The following is a 20,064-nucleotide window of genomic DNA, read 5'->3' as shown; positions in this document are numbered from 1 at the left end:
CCTAATTTAGTCTCGAATTTCTCCTGACACTCAAAATAGACTTGAATACGGCGAAACAAGTTTATCTCCCCTAAATTTCGGGAGAAATTGAAGACCAATTCTAAAGACTGAAATGAATACCATCCAAAAATCTTAAGGATGTTCGACACCCTTTTAGCCAAAATTGACGTTGTTTTCATTTTTCTGGCAAATTATCGATGGGAGTGACGTGAAAAAATATAACGATTTTGTGATTTGTCATTCTTTAATGGCTCACGAAGTTGCGTAGTGGTGCGATCATTTTCATGCGTTTTTTCTACAGTTTTGTGAATCTTTTTAAAAGTTTAGAGAAAACGCAGGAAAATGTTCGCACCACCTTAAAATTTCGTCAGTCATTAAATAATGACAAAACGCAAAAACGTTATATTTTTTCACGTCAATTCCATCATAAGTTTGCCAGAAAAATTAAAAAAATGTGAATTTTGGCAGAAAGGGTGTAGAACATCCTTAATTTTCTCTCAGTATTTTCAAGTCTCTTTCAAGTTTCGAGAGAAATTTGGGACTAGATCTGGACTCCATAAATCTCTGTCTTTCATCCCGAGAAAAAAAATCACATAAACCAGGCCACGATATAGTGCCGAATTCATCTCGAAACTTGAATGTGATTTAAAAACGTCAAAACAAATGCCCCTCAAGTCTCGAAACAAATTCATCGATCTCCCACAAATATCCCTCTTTTGTTCTGAACCGATCCGAAGTTTCTCCAAATGTCAAAATTGGAGGACTTTGCGCCTGGGGGACTTTGACGACCCCATATTCGAATGGTTTTTGCCACAATGAAGAGAGAGCAATGCGTTATCGGCCGAATTCAAACTAGTATTAATTTGGGGTTATGCTTGATGTCAGAAATGCGCAGGGACGCGTCGTCAGTCTTGNTGCTCATACGAAGTATTCGAAACATTGGAATTTTGATAGGACCCGTGGAGGTGGCAGTAACCATCTGAAATGTTTGCTGCTAGTTAGTATTGTAAACTTTTGTAATATTTCAGATTATTTGGAAGCCCGCCATCCATATTGATGGCGAAAAAAATAAGACATCACTCTGTGACATGGTGCGCTGTCATATACTCGCTGTCCCCTGGTTGTTTTCACGCTTCGGAGTTCCTTAGGACTCGTCAGCAAGAATTTTTCTTATCAACAATGTCTTCGTCCTCGTAAAGGAGTGATTCCATTAAGATGAATTCATGGTTTTAGTGAATTACTAATGCATATCTAGAAACTCGTCATATGCGGGGTGGTCGTCAAAGTCCCCCAGGCGCAAAGTCCCCCAATTTTGACATTTGGAGAAACTTCGGATCGGTTGAGAACAAAAGAAGGATATTTTTGGGAGATCGATGAATTTGTTCCGAGACTAGAGGGGCATTTGTTTTGACGTATTTAAATCATATTCAAGTTTCGAGATGAATTCGGCACTATATCGTGGCCTGGTTTATATGATTTTTTTTCTCGGGATGAAAGAGATTTATGGAGTCCAGATCTAGTCCCAAATTTCTCTCGAAACTTGATAGAGACTTGAAAATACTGAGAGAAAATTGAGATTTGTGGGTGGTATTCATTTCAGACTATAGAATTGATAAATTTGTTTCGCCGTATTCAAGTCTATTTTGAGTGTCAGGAGAAATTCGAGACTAAATTAGGACTTTACGAATCTCATTTTTTTGTTTCGAGAGATAAATTGAACCCGACTCGAGTCTTGATTTAATCCCAAATTTCTTTCGAGACCTGAATAGAACTTGAAAATACCGAGAGAAAATTGGGATTTTTGGCGGACATAATTTTGGATTTCTCCCGAGATTTAGAGGGGATAAATGCGATAGGTCGCATTTCTACCGACCCTTAAAATAGACTTGAATGTACTGAAACGAAATGATCCCCTCTAAATCTCGGGAGAAATCCAAAATTATGTCCGCCAAAAATCCCAATTTTCTCTCGGTATTTTCAAGTTCTATTCAGGTCTCTAAGGAAATCTGGGATTAAATTGAGACTCGAGTCAGGTTCAATTTGTCTCTCGAAAAAAAATGGGATTCGTTGAGTTCCAATTTAGCCTCGAATTTGTCTCGACACTTGAAATAGACTCGAATGTACCGAAACGAAATGATCCCTTCTAAATCTCGGCAGAAATTCGAAATTATGTCCGCCAAAAATGCCAATTTTCTCGGTATTTTCAAGTTCTATTCAGGTCTCGAAGGGAATCTGGGATTAAATTGAGACTCGAGTCAGGTTCAATTTGTCTATCGAGACAAAAAAATGAGATTCTTCAAGTTCCAATTCAGTAGTGAAGCGGTAAACCGAGTTAAGTCGATTTTGACTATTAGCCAGTTTTTGCTGAATATCTCGGAATCTAAGAGAGATGGCAAAATTTTTCTCATGACTTTTTTTATATCGCTCTATTGGCTCTACAAAAAAGGTCATGACAAAAATCTTTCTATCTCTTTTAGATTCCGAGATATTCGTCAAAAACTAGCCAATAGTAAAAAACGACTTAACCCGGTTTACCGCTTCGCTACTGAATTTAGTCTCGAATTTGTCTCGACACTTGAAATAGACTCGAATATACCGAAACGAAATTATCCCCTCTAAATCTCGGGAGAAATCCAAAATTATGTCCGCCAAAAATCCCAATTTTTTTCTCGGTATTTTCAAGTTCTATTCAGGTCTCGAAAGAAATTTGGGATTAAATTAAGACTTGAGTCAGGTTCAATTTATCTCTCGAGACGAAAAAATGAGATTCGTAAAGTCCTAATTTAGTCTCGAATTTCTCCTGACACTCAAAATAGACTTGAATACGGCGAAACAAGTTTATCTCCCCTAAATTTCGGGAGAAATTGAAGACCAATTCTAAAGACTGAAATGAATACCATCCAAANTGCTTTTCAGCATGTTTTGTGTCCAAGCAATGATAGTCTTGGACACCTGTCGTTCTTCCATGGCTTTTTCTATAGCCAGATTCGAAGTGCTATAAAAAGTCCCCTCAATATCCAGAAAGGCGCCTACGGCAAAACCCTTGACCGCCAGTTGTCCCTCAATCAGTCCCACCAGGTGATGTAAGGCGGTATCTGTTGATCTTCCCTCTCTGTATGCATATTGACAGGGGGAGAGGGGTCTGTCAGCCAAGGGCCCAGCCTTGATGTATCTATCTACCAGCCTCTCCAGTNCCTAAATTTCGGGGGAAATTCGAGACCAATTCTAAAGTCTGAAATGAATACCACCCACAAATCTCAATTTTCTCTCAGTATTTTCAAGTCTCTTTCAAGTTTCGAGAGAAATTTGGGACTAGATCTGGACTCCATAAATCTCTGTCTTTCATCCCGAGAAAAAAAATCACATAAACCAGGCCACGATATAGTGCCGAATTCATCTCGAAACTTGAATGTGATTTAAAAACGTCAAAACAAATGCCCCTCAAGTCTCGAAACAAATTNCTTCCTGTAATAGGGCTGGGTAGATCCCGCCTGGTCCCGGTGCCTTGAAGGGTTCAAAGGTTTTGATAGCCCAGTTGACTCCCCAGGGCTGCACTACTTTATTTGCCAATGCCCAATCATGGGTTTCGTAGACATCCCTCTGATTTTGCATTGTTTCTTTATCCCTCTCCTGGGCCTGTATGAAGCCTGGAAAGTGGGTGTTCATTAGGAGTTTCAGAGTCTCTCCCATGGTTTCCGTGTGGCTGCCATCTGGTGCCTGTAGGCTCCCTAGATATGGAGTCTTGTTTGTTCCAAGGATTTTTGCCAGCCTAGAGGTCTCCGATTGACTCTCCACATTGCTTGTGAAAGCCCTCCAGCAGTCCTCTTTGGCTGCCTTTATTGCCTTGTTGTAATCTGCGAGCAAGCCTCTGTAAGTTTTCCATGCGTCTTCCTTACGGGGGCCCGCTCTCATGTTCTTAGCTTTGTTAAAAGCTTTTCTAGCTTTGCCCCTCAGCCCACCGAGCCTCTCTGACCACCAAGGAGTCTCAGTGGGCTGCCCTTTCGGGATAAGCTTGCAGTTTGTCTCGAAGGAGTCCATGATGGCCTGGTTTAGGGCAATCGAAGCCTCCTCCAGCTGCTTTTTGTTGTTAAATCTGAGGATGATATCCCTGAGATTGTCAGATAGACTCTCTCGGTAATTTCCCCAGTTTGTTCGTCTTGGGTTTCTCACCCATTCCGTTTCTTTCACTGTGTGGATGGACATTCTTATGGTTTGATGATCGGACGCTGAGAGGTCCTTTGAGACCCTCCAGTCCCCAATCATGTCTGCCACTCTATCCGTCCCCAGAGTGATATCTATGACCTCCTGTCGTCTCCGATCTATGAAGGTAGGTTCTGACCCCCTATTAAGGATGTTTAGACCGGCCCCCATTATGAATTCCTGGAGGCTTTCCCCCCTGCCGTTAATGCCGGTGCTCCCCCATGCTACATGGTGCGAGTTGGCATCACAACCTAGCAGGAGTTCAAGTCCCCTTTCCTTCACATGGTTGCATAGGTCCTTTACTTTTTTCGAAGGAGGTGGTTCAGCCGAGTCATAGGGCATGTAAACTGACCCTACAACCAGGCTCATTTCCTCGCCTTGTCCCAGGCCCAGATCCACTTGTGCCACAGCCAGGTCTCCCTCACTAGCCTGTGAACAGAAGAAAGAGTCTAGTCCTTTAATAACAATGCAAGATCTAATTTTCTCCTGAGTGTTTGCGTGATAGATTCTGCCACAACCACTGAGGCCCTTAATAGCATTGTCCACTATCCATGGTTCCTGGATCATTGCTATGACAGTCTGCATCCCAGCTAACAGCCTGACTAGAGTAGCCGAGGCTGCTTTGCTGTGGTGCAAATTTATCTGTACAATGTGCACCCGGGTTGCAGCCATAATGATGACTACTTTCCTGGTACCTCTATGTACCCTTCTTCTGACTTTCACCACGGTCTTTCGCAAGCAGCTTGACAGTTGCTTTTTGAATCCCGCAGTGCAGTCTGAAGTTGCAGGCTTTCAGAACAGAGAGAGATCGGTCGTCTATCAGCGCAACGAAGTGGGCACTTTTCGCGTCCCTACTCTCACTGCCCCGAGCGACAACCCACTCTCTGGCCTGCAGTCCTGCATTTTGTTTCTCAAGGAAGCACAGTGCTTCTTGAGCGGTTAGATCTGGGTCTTCCACGTGTAGTACAACCCTGTGCTTCTTGGGAAGCTCCGAGGCTGCGACCACACGTACAGTAAGTCCAGCTATTTTGTTTTCGGGGAAAAGGCTTTTCAGCCAATTTCCCGTTTCCTCATCAGTGCAGCACACCATTGCCACACCTTCTCTTTCCCAGACACCGTTGAAGGTGGGTGCTTTCACCCCGTCAGGTAACGCCAGAATGGCCCTCTTCAGGAGTTTCTTCACCTCCGTTACCTCTTCAGTGCCCAGTTTCTGATCCGGATATGACTCCGGCATAACTGCAAACTTGAATGAGCTCGTAGTGTTCTGAGCATATGTGCCCTGATCCTGCGTTCTCATTCTCTTTTCTTTCGGTCTGACAGAGGGGCTTGGCGTAGTACGCTCTGATGGAAGGCGTTTTATTACCTTCCTCGTAGCCCCCTCCTCCCTCCCCTCATCGACCTTCGCTGCTGCATCCGTCAAGGTTGCAATCGCCCCCGAGGTTTGATGCAGCTTCGCTCTCTTGCGACGTCTTCTCTCGGCTCCACTCAGTCTGACCCGATTCACATCGGTACCAGACTGGTCAGCCTTGTCAGACTTCGTGTGTTCGCCATCGCTGGCCCCACCCGAAGTTGCTTTTTCAATATTAAGATTTTTTAAATTGGTTTCCATTTTAGTCCCACGAGTACCGCGGTTAAGCGTTTTCACCTGGTGCATTGCCGCGATTGCCCAGGGCTTGGCTTGTCTCGGGTGGGTTACACCCAAGACTACTCTCAGAGGTCGCCCAGGTTTCTGAGAGGCACCGTTAGCGACACAGCTCCCCCTGTGCCACGCATCCTTAGGCACGGTATGGCCGAGGCCATAGCTTACGCCGCTCACACACATGGATTGGGTGGACTCCTCTTAGCGACCGCGGGCAGCGGTAGTCCTTAAGACCTCCACCGCCCGCGACCGAGCTCCCTCACTACGACAAAGTGGGAACCCAGTAGAGGGGGTCAAGCTGTCTAAATGAGACGTCATACTAAACGCATTGTTATTCAATACATTAAGAATGCAAAATTAGTGTTGATAAAATATTGATTCTCCTCCAATGCACAACAGCAAGGTGAATGAAGAAAACTCTTATCTGCTCAATCCATTATCTCCAAACGTTTGCATGAGGAAAAATAAATTTTGACAAAGTTAACTCTTCGAAAATCCAGAACGCTCTATTGTCCTATAAAGGCAATTGTCTCATCTGTGCATCATGAAGTATCTCTCTATTTTGATGTTTGTTAAAAATCATGAAATTTCATATTTCAGAGAAATGTTTTGAGCTGCAAGAAGACGAGAATTCCCTAATTTACTTAATTTATTAATTTTCCTTCAAGTTATTAATATTTACTTTTTATACCATGAGAGGTTCGTTGTAAACCAACGAAGGATTCAAGTTTTTCAGGTTAACAATTCACGAGTGATTTTTCCTGAAGAACTTGACAGCTTCGTTTGTGTGCAAGGGAACTTTGAGGGAAATACCCGAATAATTTTGAGAATTGAGAGGTATTTGGGAGAGCATTTTTTCTCTCTGAATTTCGGCCAAAAGAATCGTTCGTAGAAAATTCTTCTTTGCTGTAGACAACGGGATACAATAAAAAATTATCAAAAAATTATCGTTGTGAAACCGTGTCGGCTATGCAAAATAATGTCACGGCAATTTTATTGGTCGAGATTCTGAGAGGAAATCTAATCAGTACCAAATTACGCAAAATTTTTAATTGATTCAACATTCATGAATATATTTACCAGTATTCCTGTGATTGCCATCAATTTTCATTGAATAATTGAACTGGAATTTTCAGTTTCAATCGATTTTTTCATGAAATTGTGAATTTCCAATGACGAAATTTCTTGAAAATTTTGTGGACTTTTATTCTAGATTGCAATATTGGAAAAAAAAATAGAAATTTCATGAATAGTTCAGTGGTAATTTTTAGGAGAATGATATTGAAGTCGATTTGAGAGGGCAAAAAGCTTTTTTATCACGCTATGCGAAAAAGTAACTTTTTAGGCACACATTGTGATGAAAAATATTGTTCGATACTCGTGGGAGGTTTATAGCACGAGCCGAAGACGAGTGATATAATCCCACGAGCCACAAAACTCTTTTCCGTACTCGTAACGAAATACCCCGTACGTAAAACGGAATATATATGAAATATATGTCAATTATACGCACATATATTTCGGCGAAAAATGCAATACATCAGATATATGCTGAATATATGCGACCCACATATACTCGACATATATCTAACATATATGTAAGATATATTTTCGGCGAAAAATGCAATATGTAACATATATGTCACGTATAATTATTTGCATATATTTTTTTCCGTGAGGGTATACTATTATTCGGAAACTAAAATCATACAGTAGCGAATTTCACTGACAATTTCCTCAATTCTGATTTTGACCATTCAGAGTGCAGTATTCGGGGTCACGTGATGCGTTTCACACTGATTATTCCCCCGATTCAAATCTCGATCAATAGGAGCGTGGAATTTGATATCACGTGGTGCGTATGATATCGATAATTTTCGGTTATACCATGGCTGTTGCTAAGCAATAAACAAAAGTTTTTCGCAGACTTTTAATCCGAGACAATTGAAAAAACATCAAAAAGTAGTGACATTTGAAAGAATGAGTGAAAAAAAGGCGATTTGGAGAAGATTCTCTCCAAACCATTGATGAAAACGTCAAAGGCACTGTCCCATTAAATATTGTGAAAAGCAAGAAATCCATTTGGAATCAGTTCTCTCGATTTTGTGACGAGCGGAAATATGAGCTGAGTGAAACAACTCCAGACCAAGCTGTCGCTGATGTGCTGAAAGATTGGGCTTTCAATATGAAAAAGGCCGATGGAAGCGACTACATGGAGGGAGTTGTAAAAACCATCTGGAATCAAACAGCTAAGTTGTTACAAGATAAATATTTCACGGAATTTAAAAGGAAAATCGACCCGTTCTCATCTCCCACGTTCCAACAAGCTCGAGAGGCTCGAAACGCCAAGAGACGTCTTCTTCAAGCTGATCCTGAAAAACGTCTGAGAAGTGCAACAACCTTGGGGAAAACCTACATTGGTGCGTTGGTGAATTGCTACAATGAAGAAACACCAGACGGACTCTAGAAAAAATTATTTATTCTTGTATCAGTGGAGTTGGCTTGGAGAGGAGGGGAAGGAGCCTCTGCCACGACACACCAGTTCAAAGATGAAACTGGAACTGATGGTAGGAACACAGGCAGGATTGAATATAATCCCATATTCATCAAAACTACCCAGGGAGGGGATAAGAAATGTGCGAGCAGCAAATGGCTCATTCCGAATGATGAATATCCTCAGAACTGCCCGGTGCGACTGCTGAAAAAGCTCAAGTCATAAAGAGGCAGTAATGTCAAGACGGAGAGGTTATTTCTAACCGTCAATCCCCATTAGAAAAGCCCAGACAGCATCGGGTGGTACAAGGATGCTCCTATTGGGAAAAATTTACTGGGGACATGGATCAATGAGGCTGCCAAGAAAGCAGGGTTGGACACTCAAGATAAAAAAATCACCAATCACTCGAGTCGAGCAACTGCAGTATCCAACTTGGCTAAAGCTGGTGTTGGGGAGCAGCAAATCATCAAGATCACTGGTCACTGCAACGTCAACTCCATCAAATCATATCTCCAACTAGACGAAGGACACCATGCACAGCTCGTAAAACGGATGCGTCGAGATGGCCCCTCAAATGAGCAGAATATCGTACCTGCACCTACGAATGCTAATCCCCTTTTGCCTGACCAGCCTACCTACACTTATAATAATTGTATTTTTAACTGCACAAATTTACATATGCATCAATAATTCGTCTTTCCATTGTTCCTTGCACTGAATTGTATCACGATAAAATTAACTGAATATTGAATAAAAAATTGTTTGTTATACCACGAAAATATCAAATCCCAGCTCCCCTTGATCGAAATTTGAATGGGGGGAATAATCCGCCGAATACCTCTCGTGCTTGAAAATTGATCGAGTATTTCCCTCAAGTTTCCCTGCTTAGCAACATGCGCGTGCAGTTTGGCACAAAATCCCTCACGCAAGCGCTCGGGATTTTCATGCTGCCAAACTTCACGCACATGTTGCTAAATAACGAAACTTTCGGGAAATAGTCGATAATTTTCAAGCACTCGGGGTATTATAACTGATAATTTCCCCGGCTGCAGGGAAATTATCAGACAGATAATTTCCCTGTAGCCTGTCAATTGTTTTCTATGAATTTGACAGATATTCCTCACATTTTGGTGAAATGTGTCCCGAATGAAAATCAGAATTGAAGAAATTGTCCTCCGAATACCTCTCGACGTTCAAAACTCATTGGATATTTCCCTTAAGTTTTCCTGTATATCAAAAATCGAGATCAGTTTTGTAGTTTTGCTTCGCCCCCTGCTCGAACCGCTCACCAACCCGGGGGGGCTTAGCCCCCCCGCTCGCTTCGCTCGCTCCCCCCAACTCTCTGGTGCGACTGCTTGGGTAAAGAGCTTGCTTCTTATAATCCCATTATTTATTTCATTTTTCTGAAGGAGCTAATGTTTCTTTTTCTCTGTAAGGCACATACGGAGGAGGGTCCCCNCCCCACGCGTCCGTGTGACCGCAGCGGTGTGACCATACCCATAAACATCTTCCATATGAGCACCCCCTAATATAGTAATCCTCCATAAATATCGATATCCCCTTTATGACCACCCCCTCATAGACATCCCTTATAAATACAGGCACCTCCCCATATAGCAACCCCCGTATAGGCACCCAGCGTCCCCTGAATTTGAGCGTCCCCTGAATGTTTCGCTTTATTTTTTTGTTTATACAGAGAGATAATTCATACACTAACATATGTGGACGTAAATGAAATCCACTTTTCTCATTTTATTTTGATTCCGCCAAAGAAACCAACAACGAGGCGAATGGAGGATTCTCTTATCTCCTCAATCCAATATGAGCAAACATTTTCTTAAAGAAAGATGAATATTGATAAAATAAGCTTTGCGGAGAGTGTCTGGGCACGCTGATCTCAGTTATAAAAACGTTCACTTTCACTACTCATCATTCACATTCGAATTCATCAATTGAGTTTGTCAAGAAGAAATTCAGAAAAACTAACTTCTGCATCATGAAGTACCTCTCAATTTTCATGTTCATTGCGATGCTGTGTGCGGCTGTCACTGGACAACCTGGTTGCAGAGGACGCAATAGCCGGGTTAGTTGTACTGAGAAAAAAATTAATTGTTTATTCAACAATTATATATTGCATGTGAAGAATATTTTACGGAAAGGAACAGAATTACTTGCGGGAAATGAACGAATTCAATCGGAAAAATGCGAGTTTTTCCACGAAAAAGAGATTGAGTACCGAATTACGATTAATGGAAAATTCAAGAATACATTTCCATTAGTTTTTCTTATTTGTATGCAGTAATTGAACTGAAATTCACATGATTTATTGATTTTTTCATCAAATTGTGAATTTTTAAAAACAGAATTCCTTTAAAATGGCAATGGAACTCCCACTTGAGAATAATTTCCAAGAAACGTACTGCAAATTTCTGCCAAAAATATGAACAGTGCAGTTGGAAGTGATCATGAAATTTTGTTTCGTAATTAATTATTTAACGCCTAAAACAATTATTTATCTTATTTTATTTTATTAATCATTTTGACGTTTTTTTCAACGAAACAGGGATTGAGTACCAAATTATGCTGCATTTTCGATTAACTGAAAATTGAAAAATATATTTACATATTTTTTTCTAATTTTTATTGAATAATGGAAATGAAATTTACATTATCCATATTTTTCATCTAAATGTGAATTTTCAATGACCAAATTGTTTAAAATTAGTAGTTGGAAGTAACTGTGAAATTTGGCATCATTGCGCAATTATCAATTTTGTAATGAGATTGTTCTTTTCAGTGTCGACTGTCTCATGAGTGTTGTGGAAACTTAATTTGTCGTGGAGGGCGTTGTATCTGTATGTACAAAATCTCTTCCCCTAAAAGTAATTAACCAATCAATTTTATTATCAAATTAATTGATTTTAACGTTATTATTCTTCTGTAGAAATAGAGACAAACTGAGAGGAAAAGACATGCAGCTCCTCGCCCCGGAATCAGATCCTGAACGAGGATTGTTTCATGTAGCAAATCCGTAATATACGAGAAGACCATCAGCATTTCTTTAACAGATTTCACGTGAAGACTTCTTTCTAACAATATATAATTATTTGTACTCATTCTTGATGGAGATATGAAAAGAAAATATATATTTACGCATATCATCGACTTCTCAATCATTATTTAAATATCATAATCTGGCGAGTGATATACGACAAATTCTAGAGAACAAAATTTCAATAGAATAAGTCTAATAAGAAGATTACAAATCTATTGACTTCGAGTGATTTCTTTCCATTGAATTTATGGTATTCATTATTTTGGAGGATAGGGTTTGGGATTACGTGACACCTACATTAAAAATCTACTTCGATAATGCAGATTCAATTCTTTACTAAATTATTTCAGTCTGCATCTGAGTCTGAACACCTTTTTATTTCTAGTTAATGGACTATCCATTTTTGCTTCCGAATGGAAGTATTGCAATCCTTCGATTTTTACATTCTCTAATTGTGATTGGAAATAATGTAGAATGGTCTGAAACGTAAAAATACGAAGTTTGGCGACCGCGTCTGTATGTGACCACGTCCACCTCCACCTTCCCGGTGGTCAATTTTTAGAAATTGAGTAATAAGTGGCTGAAGTAATTCCAAAAAATCTGAAATTTTTTCAAATTATAGATCCTAATAACTAATTGATTTAAATACAAATTGACAAATATACTGTTTCGCAATGACCAAGCATGCAGCCTGAGTGACCATTGTGAACGCTGTGACACGAATTATACACCAAGAATAATGCACGACGAGCCGTAGACCGATGTTTTTAGTCAGAACAGTCGTTAGGAAAAATACGCCACGTGATTGGTCAGAATCTTTACGGCTAGGCTCGCCTCCGGTATGTGAAGTGCCGGCACTGCTAAGAGTTCTCTAAATAACTTTAAAAAAATGTACTTTTTTACATTGCTTTTTTTCATAAGTTAAAAAAAGTGGATTTTTTAAACTACTCTACATACACCCAAAAAGACCCACTTTACACACGAAAAATAGTGAAAAAAGTGGACTTTTTCATGCATGTATATTAAATAGTATATTTCGATACGATTGCAGGAAAGTGTTTTTGGGCTTGTGGGAGGTTTATAGCAGAAGCCGAAGGCGAGTGATATAAACCCACGAGTGTAAAAACACTTTTCCCGCGAGTATCGAACCCTATTTTTCATCACAATGTGTGGGAAGTGGGGTAAAATGTCACTTTACACACAGCGTGATGAAAAAGTGTTTTTAGATTCGTGGGATTACATCACTCGCCTTCGGCGCGTGCTATAAACCTCCCACGAGCTCGAAAACACTTTCCCGCAATCGTATCGAAATATACTATTGTAACACTCTAGCTTGTGCAAAAATCGAGATATCAACTTGAAATTTGGATAGAAAATATGTATATGATAGAAAATATGAACCGCTCATACGAAGTATTCGAAACATTAGAATTTTGATAGCACCCATGGAGGTGGCCGTAACCATCTGAAATTTCTGCTGCTAGTTAGTGTTGTGAAGCTATAAACTTTTGTAATACTTCAGATCATGCGGAAGCCCGCCATCAATGCATTCATGGCGAAAAAAATAAGATATCACTCTGTGACATGCTCACTGTCACATGCTCGCTGTCCCCTGCGAAAGAAATTCTCAGTTTTTGGAAGAATAAAAAACAAATCTCCAATATGTTTGCTAATTGAATTAGAGAACTCGATTACTCCTCACTCACGAAGACCCACCGGCTAGGCAAATTATAATGGTACGTATCCATACGTATCCGCTTGCCTTTATGTACAATTCAGTAGTGAAGCGGTAAACCGAGTTAAGTCGATTTGAACTATTAGCCAGTTTTTGCTGAATATCTCGGAATCTAAGAGAGATAGCAAAATTTTTCTCATGACTTTTTTTATATCGCTCTATTGGCTCTACAAAAAAGGTCATGACAAAAATCTTTCTATCTCTTTTAGATTCCGAGATATTCGTCAAAAACTAGCCAATAGTAAAAAACTACTTAACCCGGTTTACCGCTTCGCTACTGAATTATAGGGTCAAATCATGGTATATAAAAATAAACCCACATACAAGGAAAATTCAGAAAAATTGAAATTCCATTGTATAAGCATTTTCAATGACGCTTCGTACTGTCTGAATACATTCATTACGGGACACTGTCCAAAATTGACAATGTCCCATTGAATTTTAACTGTTTGCACTAAATTATAAAGACAAACTCATTAACAGTCTATCATCATAACCAGTTTGATGACTTCCTGCTTTACTAGAGTAATTTTAGTTACCATTGAAATGACAAACACAATACAGCTGTCAAGCTTCAGAGTTCTTTATTATCACTCAACGTGAACGATAAAATATTGACAGATCAATGTAACTCAAATACTTCCGATACTCGACTGCGCCCAAACATTCTTTCCCAAAAGGATGATCCTGAACTGGAGCACGGGCCATCATTCCCTCTTTTAACAAGCAAACGCGACAGTGGTGACCGAACCGCAAGCAGCGCTCTTCAATCGCACGTGGTGAACAATAAGGCAAACTGGGCGAAACACGAGTTTGATGCATCATTTGTAGCACATAACGACTTTTTCTTCCGCAAAAGAAATTCATGTAACAGTTGTTACATTTCTTCCTCCAATTATTATTGAACAATAATTGTGTCAGCTGCTTCCTCGACGCACGTTCCACCACAGAACAACAAATTTGAAACATTGTAATGTGTGGTCAATTGTTATGGCTTCCGAAGGGATGATCCATCCAATTTCAGATGTTTGCCAACGTTTTGCAATTATTGCAGACTGCATAATCAGAGTTCATCTGCAGCTTAAATAGTATAACGCTCGAACTCGAACGTATGAAAGAAAAAGTCGGTAGAAAACAGAGGAAAAAGTTTTCGTTTTCAAGAATCTGCGGTATTCTGAAATTTAATGAGTGACAAATCGTAAAATCAAGATACTTTGCCACTAATTCCCAGTGACAAAATCCTAAATCTTAGCCTCGCCTGTATGCACATGTATGTATGTGCACATTTTCTCATAAGACTGTATTATTTTGGCATTTATTATTGATAATAATATTCATTATTATCAATAATAGTAGACTAAGAATTGAGCGCTAACTTGGCCAGAATGCTTCTATTTTTATTAAACTCCGTTTAGTACTTTCTCAGATTGTAATCTTTGAAATCTGAGCATACATCGGCATCAATCATTACTTTAGTAATATTATGAGACCTTGTTCCTTACAATAATTAAGTTTTTACTTATCTTCATTGAAATTTGAAAAATAATATAATAATTGGTAATTTAAATTTCTCAATTATTGGTTAATAAAATGATTCGGAATTTGAATATTTAAATTGATGGTTAATTTAATAATCAAAAAATTGGTGAGTAATATTAACAATTGACTTATTCAAAATTTAACTGTAATTAAAAATTATGATTATGCCTGTCTAACTCTGAGTTATGTTTATACGAGTTGAAATCTATTAACAATGGGGTAAATCAATAGTAACTGTAGAAATCCCAAATTTTACAGGAGTCTCATTTTGCCCCGGTTTCCCCTAATTAGGGATAAAATCCTGAAAATCAGTGACATATTCCTGAAAATCAAAACTTTTTTTCTCTGTGTAATTTCAATTTTTTCTGACAGGGCAGAAAAAATTGAAACAGATTTACACGGACGAAAAAATTTAATAGAAAAACTTATCGAATTCGTTAGAAAACTCTATTGAATTTCCATTGAACTGTTCTATTAGTTTTTGGCCGATTTCATTGAAATGTTCAATAGAAAATATTCAGTAGAAAAAGTCAATAGAATTCAATTTTTCCATATAACTTATTCTATTGAGATATTTTCTATAGAATTTCCTCGGCTCAAATTTTCTAAGTTTTTTTGTTTGATTTTCTTGATGAGAAGAAAATAAAAATAGAATGAAAAAAACTTAGAAAATTTGAGTTGAGCAAATTCTATAGAAAATATATGAAAAAAATAAGTTATATAGAAAAACCGAATTCTGTTGACTTTTTCATTTTTCAATCAGTCGAAAACTAATAGAAAGTTTAATAGAAAATCAATAGAATTTTCTAACGAATTCGATAGGTTTTTCTATTAAATCTTTTCGTGCGTGTAGCTCCATCATTGGCTGCCAAAAGTAATATTTACTGAGATTTTTCGAACAATTTTCCCTCAATTTTCCTCTCCGTGAACCCAATCCAAGATATTCAATTGATCAGCTAGTCTGAAACCACATATGGTAAAGTATTGACACATGTAGCGTTTAAACTTCTTACAATTGAAACAGATGAATACGTACAAATGCAACTCGGATTTACTATTCCTCCCACTCTCCTCGTTGTCCGTCATTAGTGTGCCAATAATAAGCTCCTGAGAGTTTGCTGTGGTCGTTGGCTATCGAGGACTCACTCACCTGTATATAAACTCCAGTTAACTAAGTGAAAAGACGGGAAATTATTCGCTCGACGGAGTTTCAGACTTCTCGTTCGGACGACCTATTTCAATGCTCATTGGAATCGTACATATCCACTAGTATTACCAGATTCTGTAAATAACCATATTTGAAAATTGTCATATTTCAATGTTAATTAGCCTATAATCGTGAAAATTATATAAATCTGAGGGAAAAGTAGCTCACTACCGTATTTAGCGTCTACTTAACAAAAATCTCATGACCATTCAATACAAAAAATGTTGAAGATTAAATCGAATAAGTTCAGTAGTTGCTTCAGATTGAGAGTTTCAAAGTTTAACTTCCCCGGAGCCGAAACTTAGCCAATACCAATCGTAGAGTTTGACTTGATAGTATCAGTACGATAAAATCCTATCGCATAAAAAATTTGCTGGATATGAAATAAAAAATATAACCTCCGAGAGGTGAAATTCTTGCTCAGCACATAGGTCGTATCATTCCACTTGGGTTCAAAGTTCTGCAATGGGAATTATTAAATTTATACATTGAAGCTCGTAAAAACTCTCACTGGATAGCCTGAAATCAATGGAAGATTTTTTTTCTCGATAGGTGGATAGATGGACAATTTATTACCAATTGCATCATGGAGACAGAAATTCCTGATATTATGAATATTGATTATAATATTTATGAAAAATTCTGTGGATGAGGATCGATATCCAAGCACTCCTTTCAGTTTCATACAGACCAGATTGGATTTGGCAATTTCCAGACATGGAATTTATCAATTGTATTGCATAAGGAGACAAGTGAGAAATTGCTCTTTTATTGCACATACTATAGTTATTTTAGCTAATAAATTAGCAATATGCTTTCGAATGGCTACTTTGAGCATAATTTTCTTCTGTCATGTATAATTCATTGTTTTTTTCATTTCATTAAATTGAATAAAATTTTTTTTCAACTAATTTCGTCAGATTTTCAACTTCATTGAATGTTATCATTATCATTATTCTTATCATCCCTTTCTTTTATACAACCGATTGTCTTTTTGAGAATCCACTATTGTTAGGTTCTCGAAAACGTGAAATGATAGGTTCACACAGAAAAACTTAAACGTAAATTACGTTTTGCTTAAGGTAATTTACCGTTCGCTAAACATAATTTATGCTTAACGCCAATATGATTCCTGCTGGCTTCTTTTTAAAAAAAACGTCTTTTACGTTTCACTAAACGTATTTCATGCTTAGGAAATCGTAAATTACGATCTTAATAGAAACGTATTTTACGATTTACTTATGCGTAATTTACGAAAAAACATCATATTTTAGGCTTGAAATAACTTTTTTTCGTCTTTGTCGTTAATAATGGATGAGTAAACGTGAAATACAGGAAAACTCGTCGTAATTTACGAAAACGAAACCATAAATTGCGTTTATATAACCATAATATACGGCTATTTTGAGCGTAATTTATTCTTCAACTTCAAACATGAAATACGCTTCAAAAATCGTAAAAGACGACTTCTTAAATGTAATTTACGTTGAAGTTTTTCTGCATGTTGTGTGTATACATGAATCGAGTGTTTAATTTTATTTCTCTCAACATTTTAACGTTTTATTTCACACATTCTTGATGATGGTGTCCTTATATTATTTGACTGAATCAAATAATCCTGAAATAATTCGCCGACGCTAGGGATCGAATCCGAGATCTCTGGCTTTTTCAGTGATTACCTTATCGACTTGGCCATACACCCGACTACGTACAAAATTATTTTATACTAAAAACCCTCCTATTGAGAATTCTATTACCGTCCCAGTAGTCCCAGTAGCAGAATTGATGTCTCTATTTAATAGCATTGTCGGATATTGGGCCTTTGGACGGTCAGATACCGGAAGCATCGAAATAATCCTTCGTTAGATGAACATTGGGATACCGGGTCATTGAAATTTCCCCATTAATTACCTTGATTTTGATTGGACCATCGAAAACAGCAGTGAAAATGTCGAGAGCCTCCCCATAAATGTCCTTCATACATATAATTTGAAGTAAAACGTACAGTTCAATGACTGAAGTTTATACATGAAGAAAAATTCTTTAGAAACATTCGAGTGCGATTACTGGAAAAAATAACAATTGACCGTCTATAAAAAATTCTAGTGCTGTTAAGGGAAGGTTCACCCCTCGGGAAAAGAAGATTTTCGTTTATCGAGAAGAAAATTCTTAAATATTATTTTCCGCGTGATTTTTTCTCAGGAATATGATTTTGTCGATCACAATTGTCTCCGGCTACTCAAAATTATGGATTCGATTTTTTTAAATCGAAAAGTCAGCTTAACAAACATCGCCAACGTATATTTTTCAGTAGTTTTTGGACAAATATACGCTTAATTATCAAATATGCGGAAGAAGATACGTTTTGAAATTAATTCGTTTATTATAATTTCTGTTAATAGCTCAAAAACACAACATTCTTGCCAAGTATTATGTATAAACTTCATTTGTTAAAGCTCCCTCTATGTTTAGTGGTTCTTATTCATCTATTACCGAGTCTTTTGTTACTCTACAGTTGAGAAGGCTCCTCTCAATCATCCTGATTTCGCCAGCGGACTTCCTCGCTAAATTCGGATAAGTGCTTTTTTTCTGTCCGGCATGCATCAATTTTCCACTCTTTTGGAAATTCACTCATTTTAATTGATACTCATAAAAATTATCAAGAATATAATCCATTCATTGAAAATAACGGCTTTTTTTGATTGATCAGTAAACTTAAAAATGGTTCTTCTCCCGCATTTTTCATAATTAAGGAGCGACAATTTGTGATCATATTCAAAAAACTATATATTGATTTTTCGATTAAAAAAATCCGAATCTCTCACTTTTAGCAGTCGACGTAAAATTGCCTGAGGAAAAATCACGCGGAAAATAGTATTTCAATTTTTTTTTCTCGAAAAACAACAAAAATTTTTTCTCGGTGTGAATCTTCTCGAGATAAAATATTGTATTTAGGGCTTTCTAGTAAAATTTCTGGGGATCAGTAAAAAATTCATTCAAGTACGACAAACATTGAGGTGCTACCCAATAAAATTCCCAATGCCACCAAAATTTTTCCCTGGCCGTCACTTTGCGTCCTTTTTCGCGTGCTAGCACTGAAATTTTTCTAGAGAATTTCTCTTCGTGTACCCAACGGAAACCTCAGCCGGTCGGATACTGATACTGACGATATTTTTCATCAATTCTAGTGAAAAATTTCGTAGCTTTTGCGTCCGTTTTTTTTTCAAATTCACATTTTCATTGTAAAATATCTTATATAGAATTTATAAATTGTCTTTAGTGATTTACGACTTTAGCCTCATTACGAGATTTAACCAAAAAAACCTCGCAAAACTTGAGCCGAAAAATCTTTATAGAAACAATTTCAACAGAATGAGTTGTTCTTTTTGTAGAACAACTATTATTTTCTACTCAACAACTAGTATTTTTAACTAGTATTGAACATTTATATTTTTAAAAACGCTTGGAAAAACTGTGAAATTTTTAATACACCGGCAGAAAATTAATTCAATTATCGATAGATTTTCTAGCCAATGTGGTCGGTTTTTCTATGAAATTTTTAACAGTGTAGACTAGAGATGCGAAGCGGTAATGATACCGGTAATTTACCGGTAATTTACCGTAACAATACCGGTAATTTACCCATCGTCGGTAAAATACCGAAATGGTAAATAATCACTTTCACAGCGCAAATTACCGTAATTACCAATTTAAATTCCATTACGGTAAATTTACATCTATATAGAGCGATTTTGGAAAAATTACTAACAATTTTTGGTAATGATAATTATGATTTTTTGTCTTTTGAATTACATTCGGGACTATGAGAAGGGTGGGGAGCGACTTGGTGAACAACTGCACACACTAATGATACTACAATTTCATCCGTAGAGATACGTTTATGTGTGTGTGCGTGTATACGCCTTCTTTCCTCTGTTTTGGCGGGCATTTTAGTCAGTCAAGAAGAATAATATTATAAATAATGTTATCAAAGAACAGAGGATATTTAACTAAAATATATAGAGTTATTATCATTATTATTGAAGAAAGAAAGAAGTCTGATTAAAAAGTTTGATTAAAAAAACTCTAAAATTATTACTATTGTTTGTATTCTTGTGAAGATACATTGTACTTGAGAAAAGTTGAATAAATAGGAAGTGTTTAACCAAATATTGATTTGTGTTCCCAAATAATG

Source organism: Diachasma alloeum, unplaced genomic scaffold (assembly GCF_001412515.2).
Source record: "Diachasma alloeum isolate Michigan unplaced genomic scaffold, Dall2.0 Dall_scaffold_00689, whole genome shotgun sequence".
Taxonomy (NCBI): Eukaryota; Metazoa; Arthropoda; class Insecta; order Hymenoptera; family Braconidae; genus Diachasma; species Diachasma alloeum.
Note: the sequence above shows the minus strand (reverse complement) of the source record.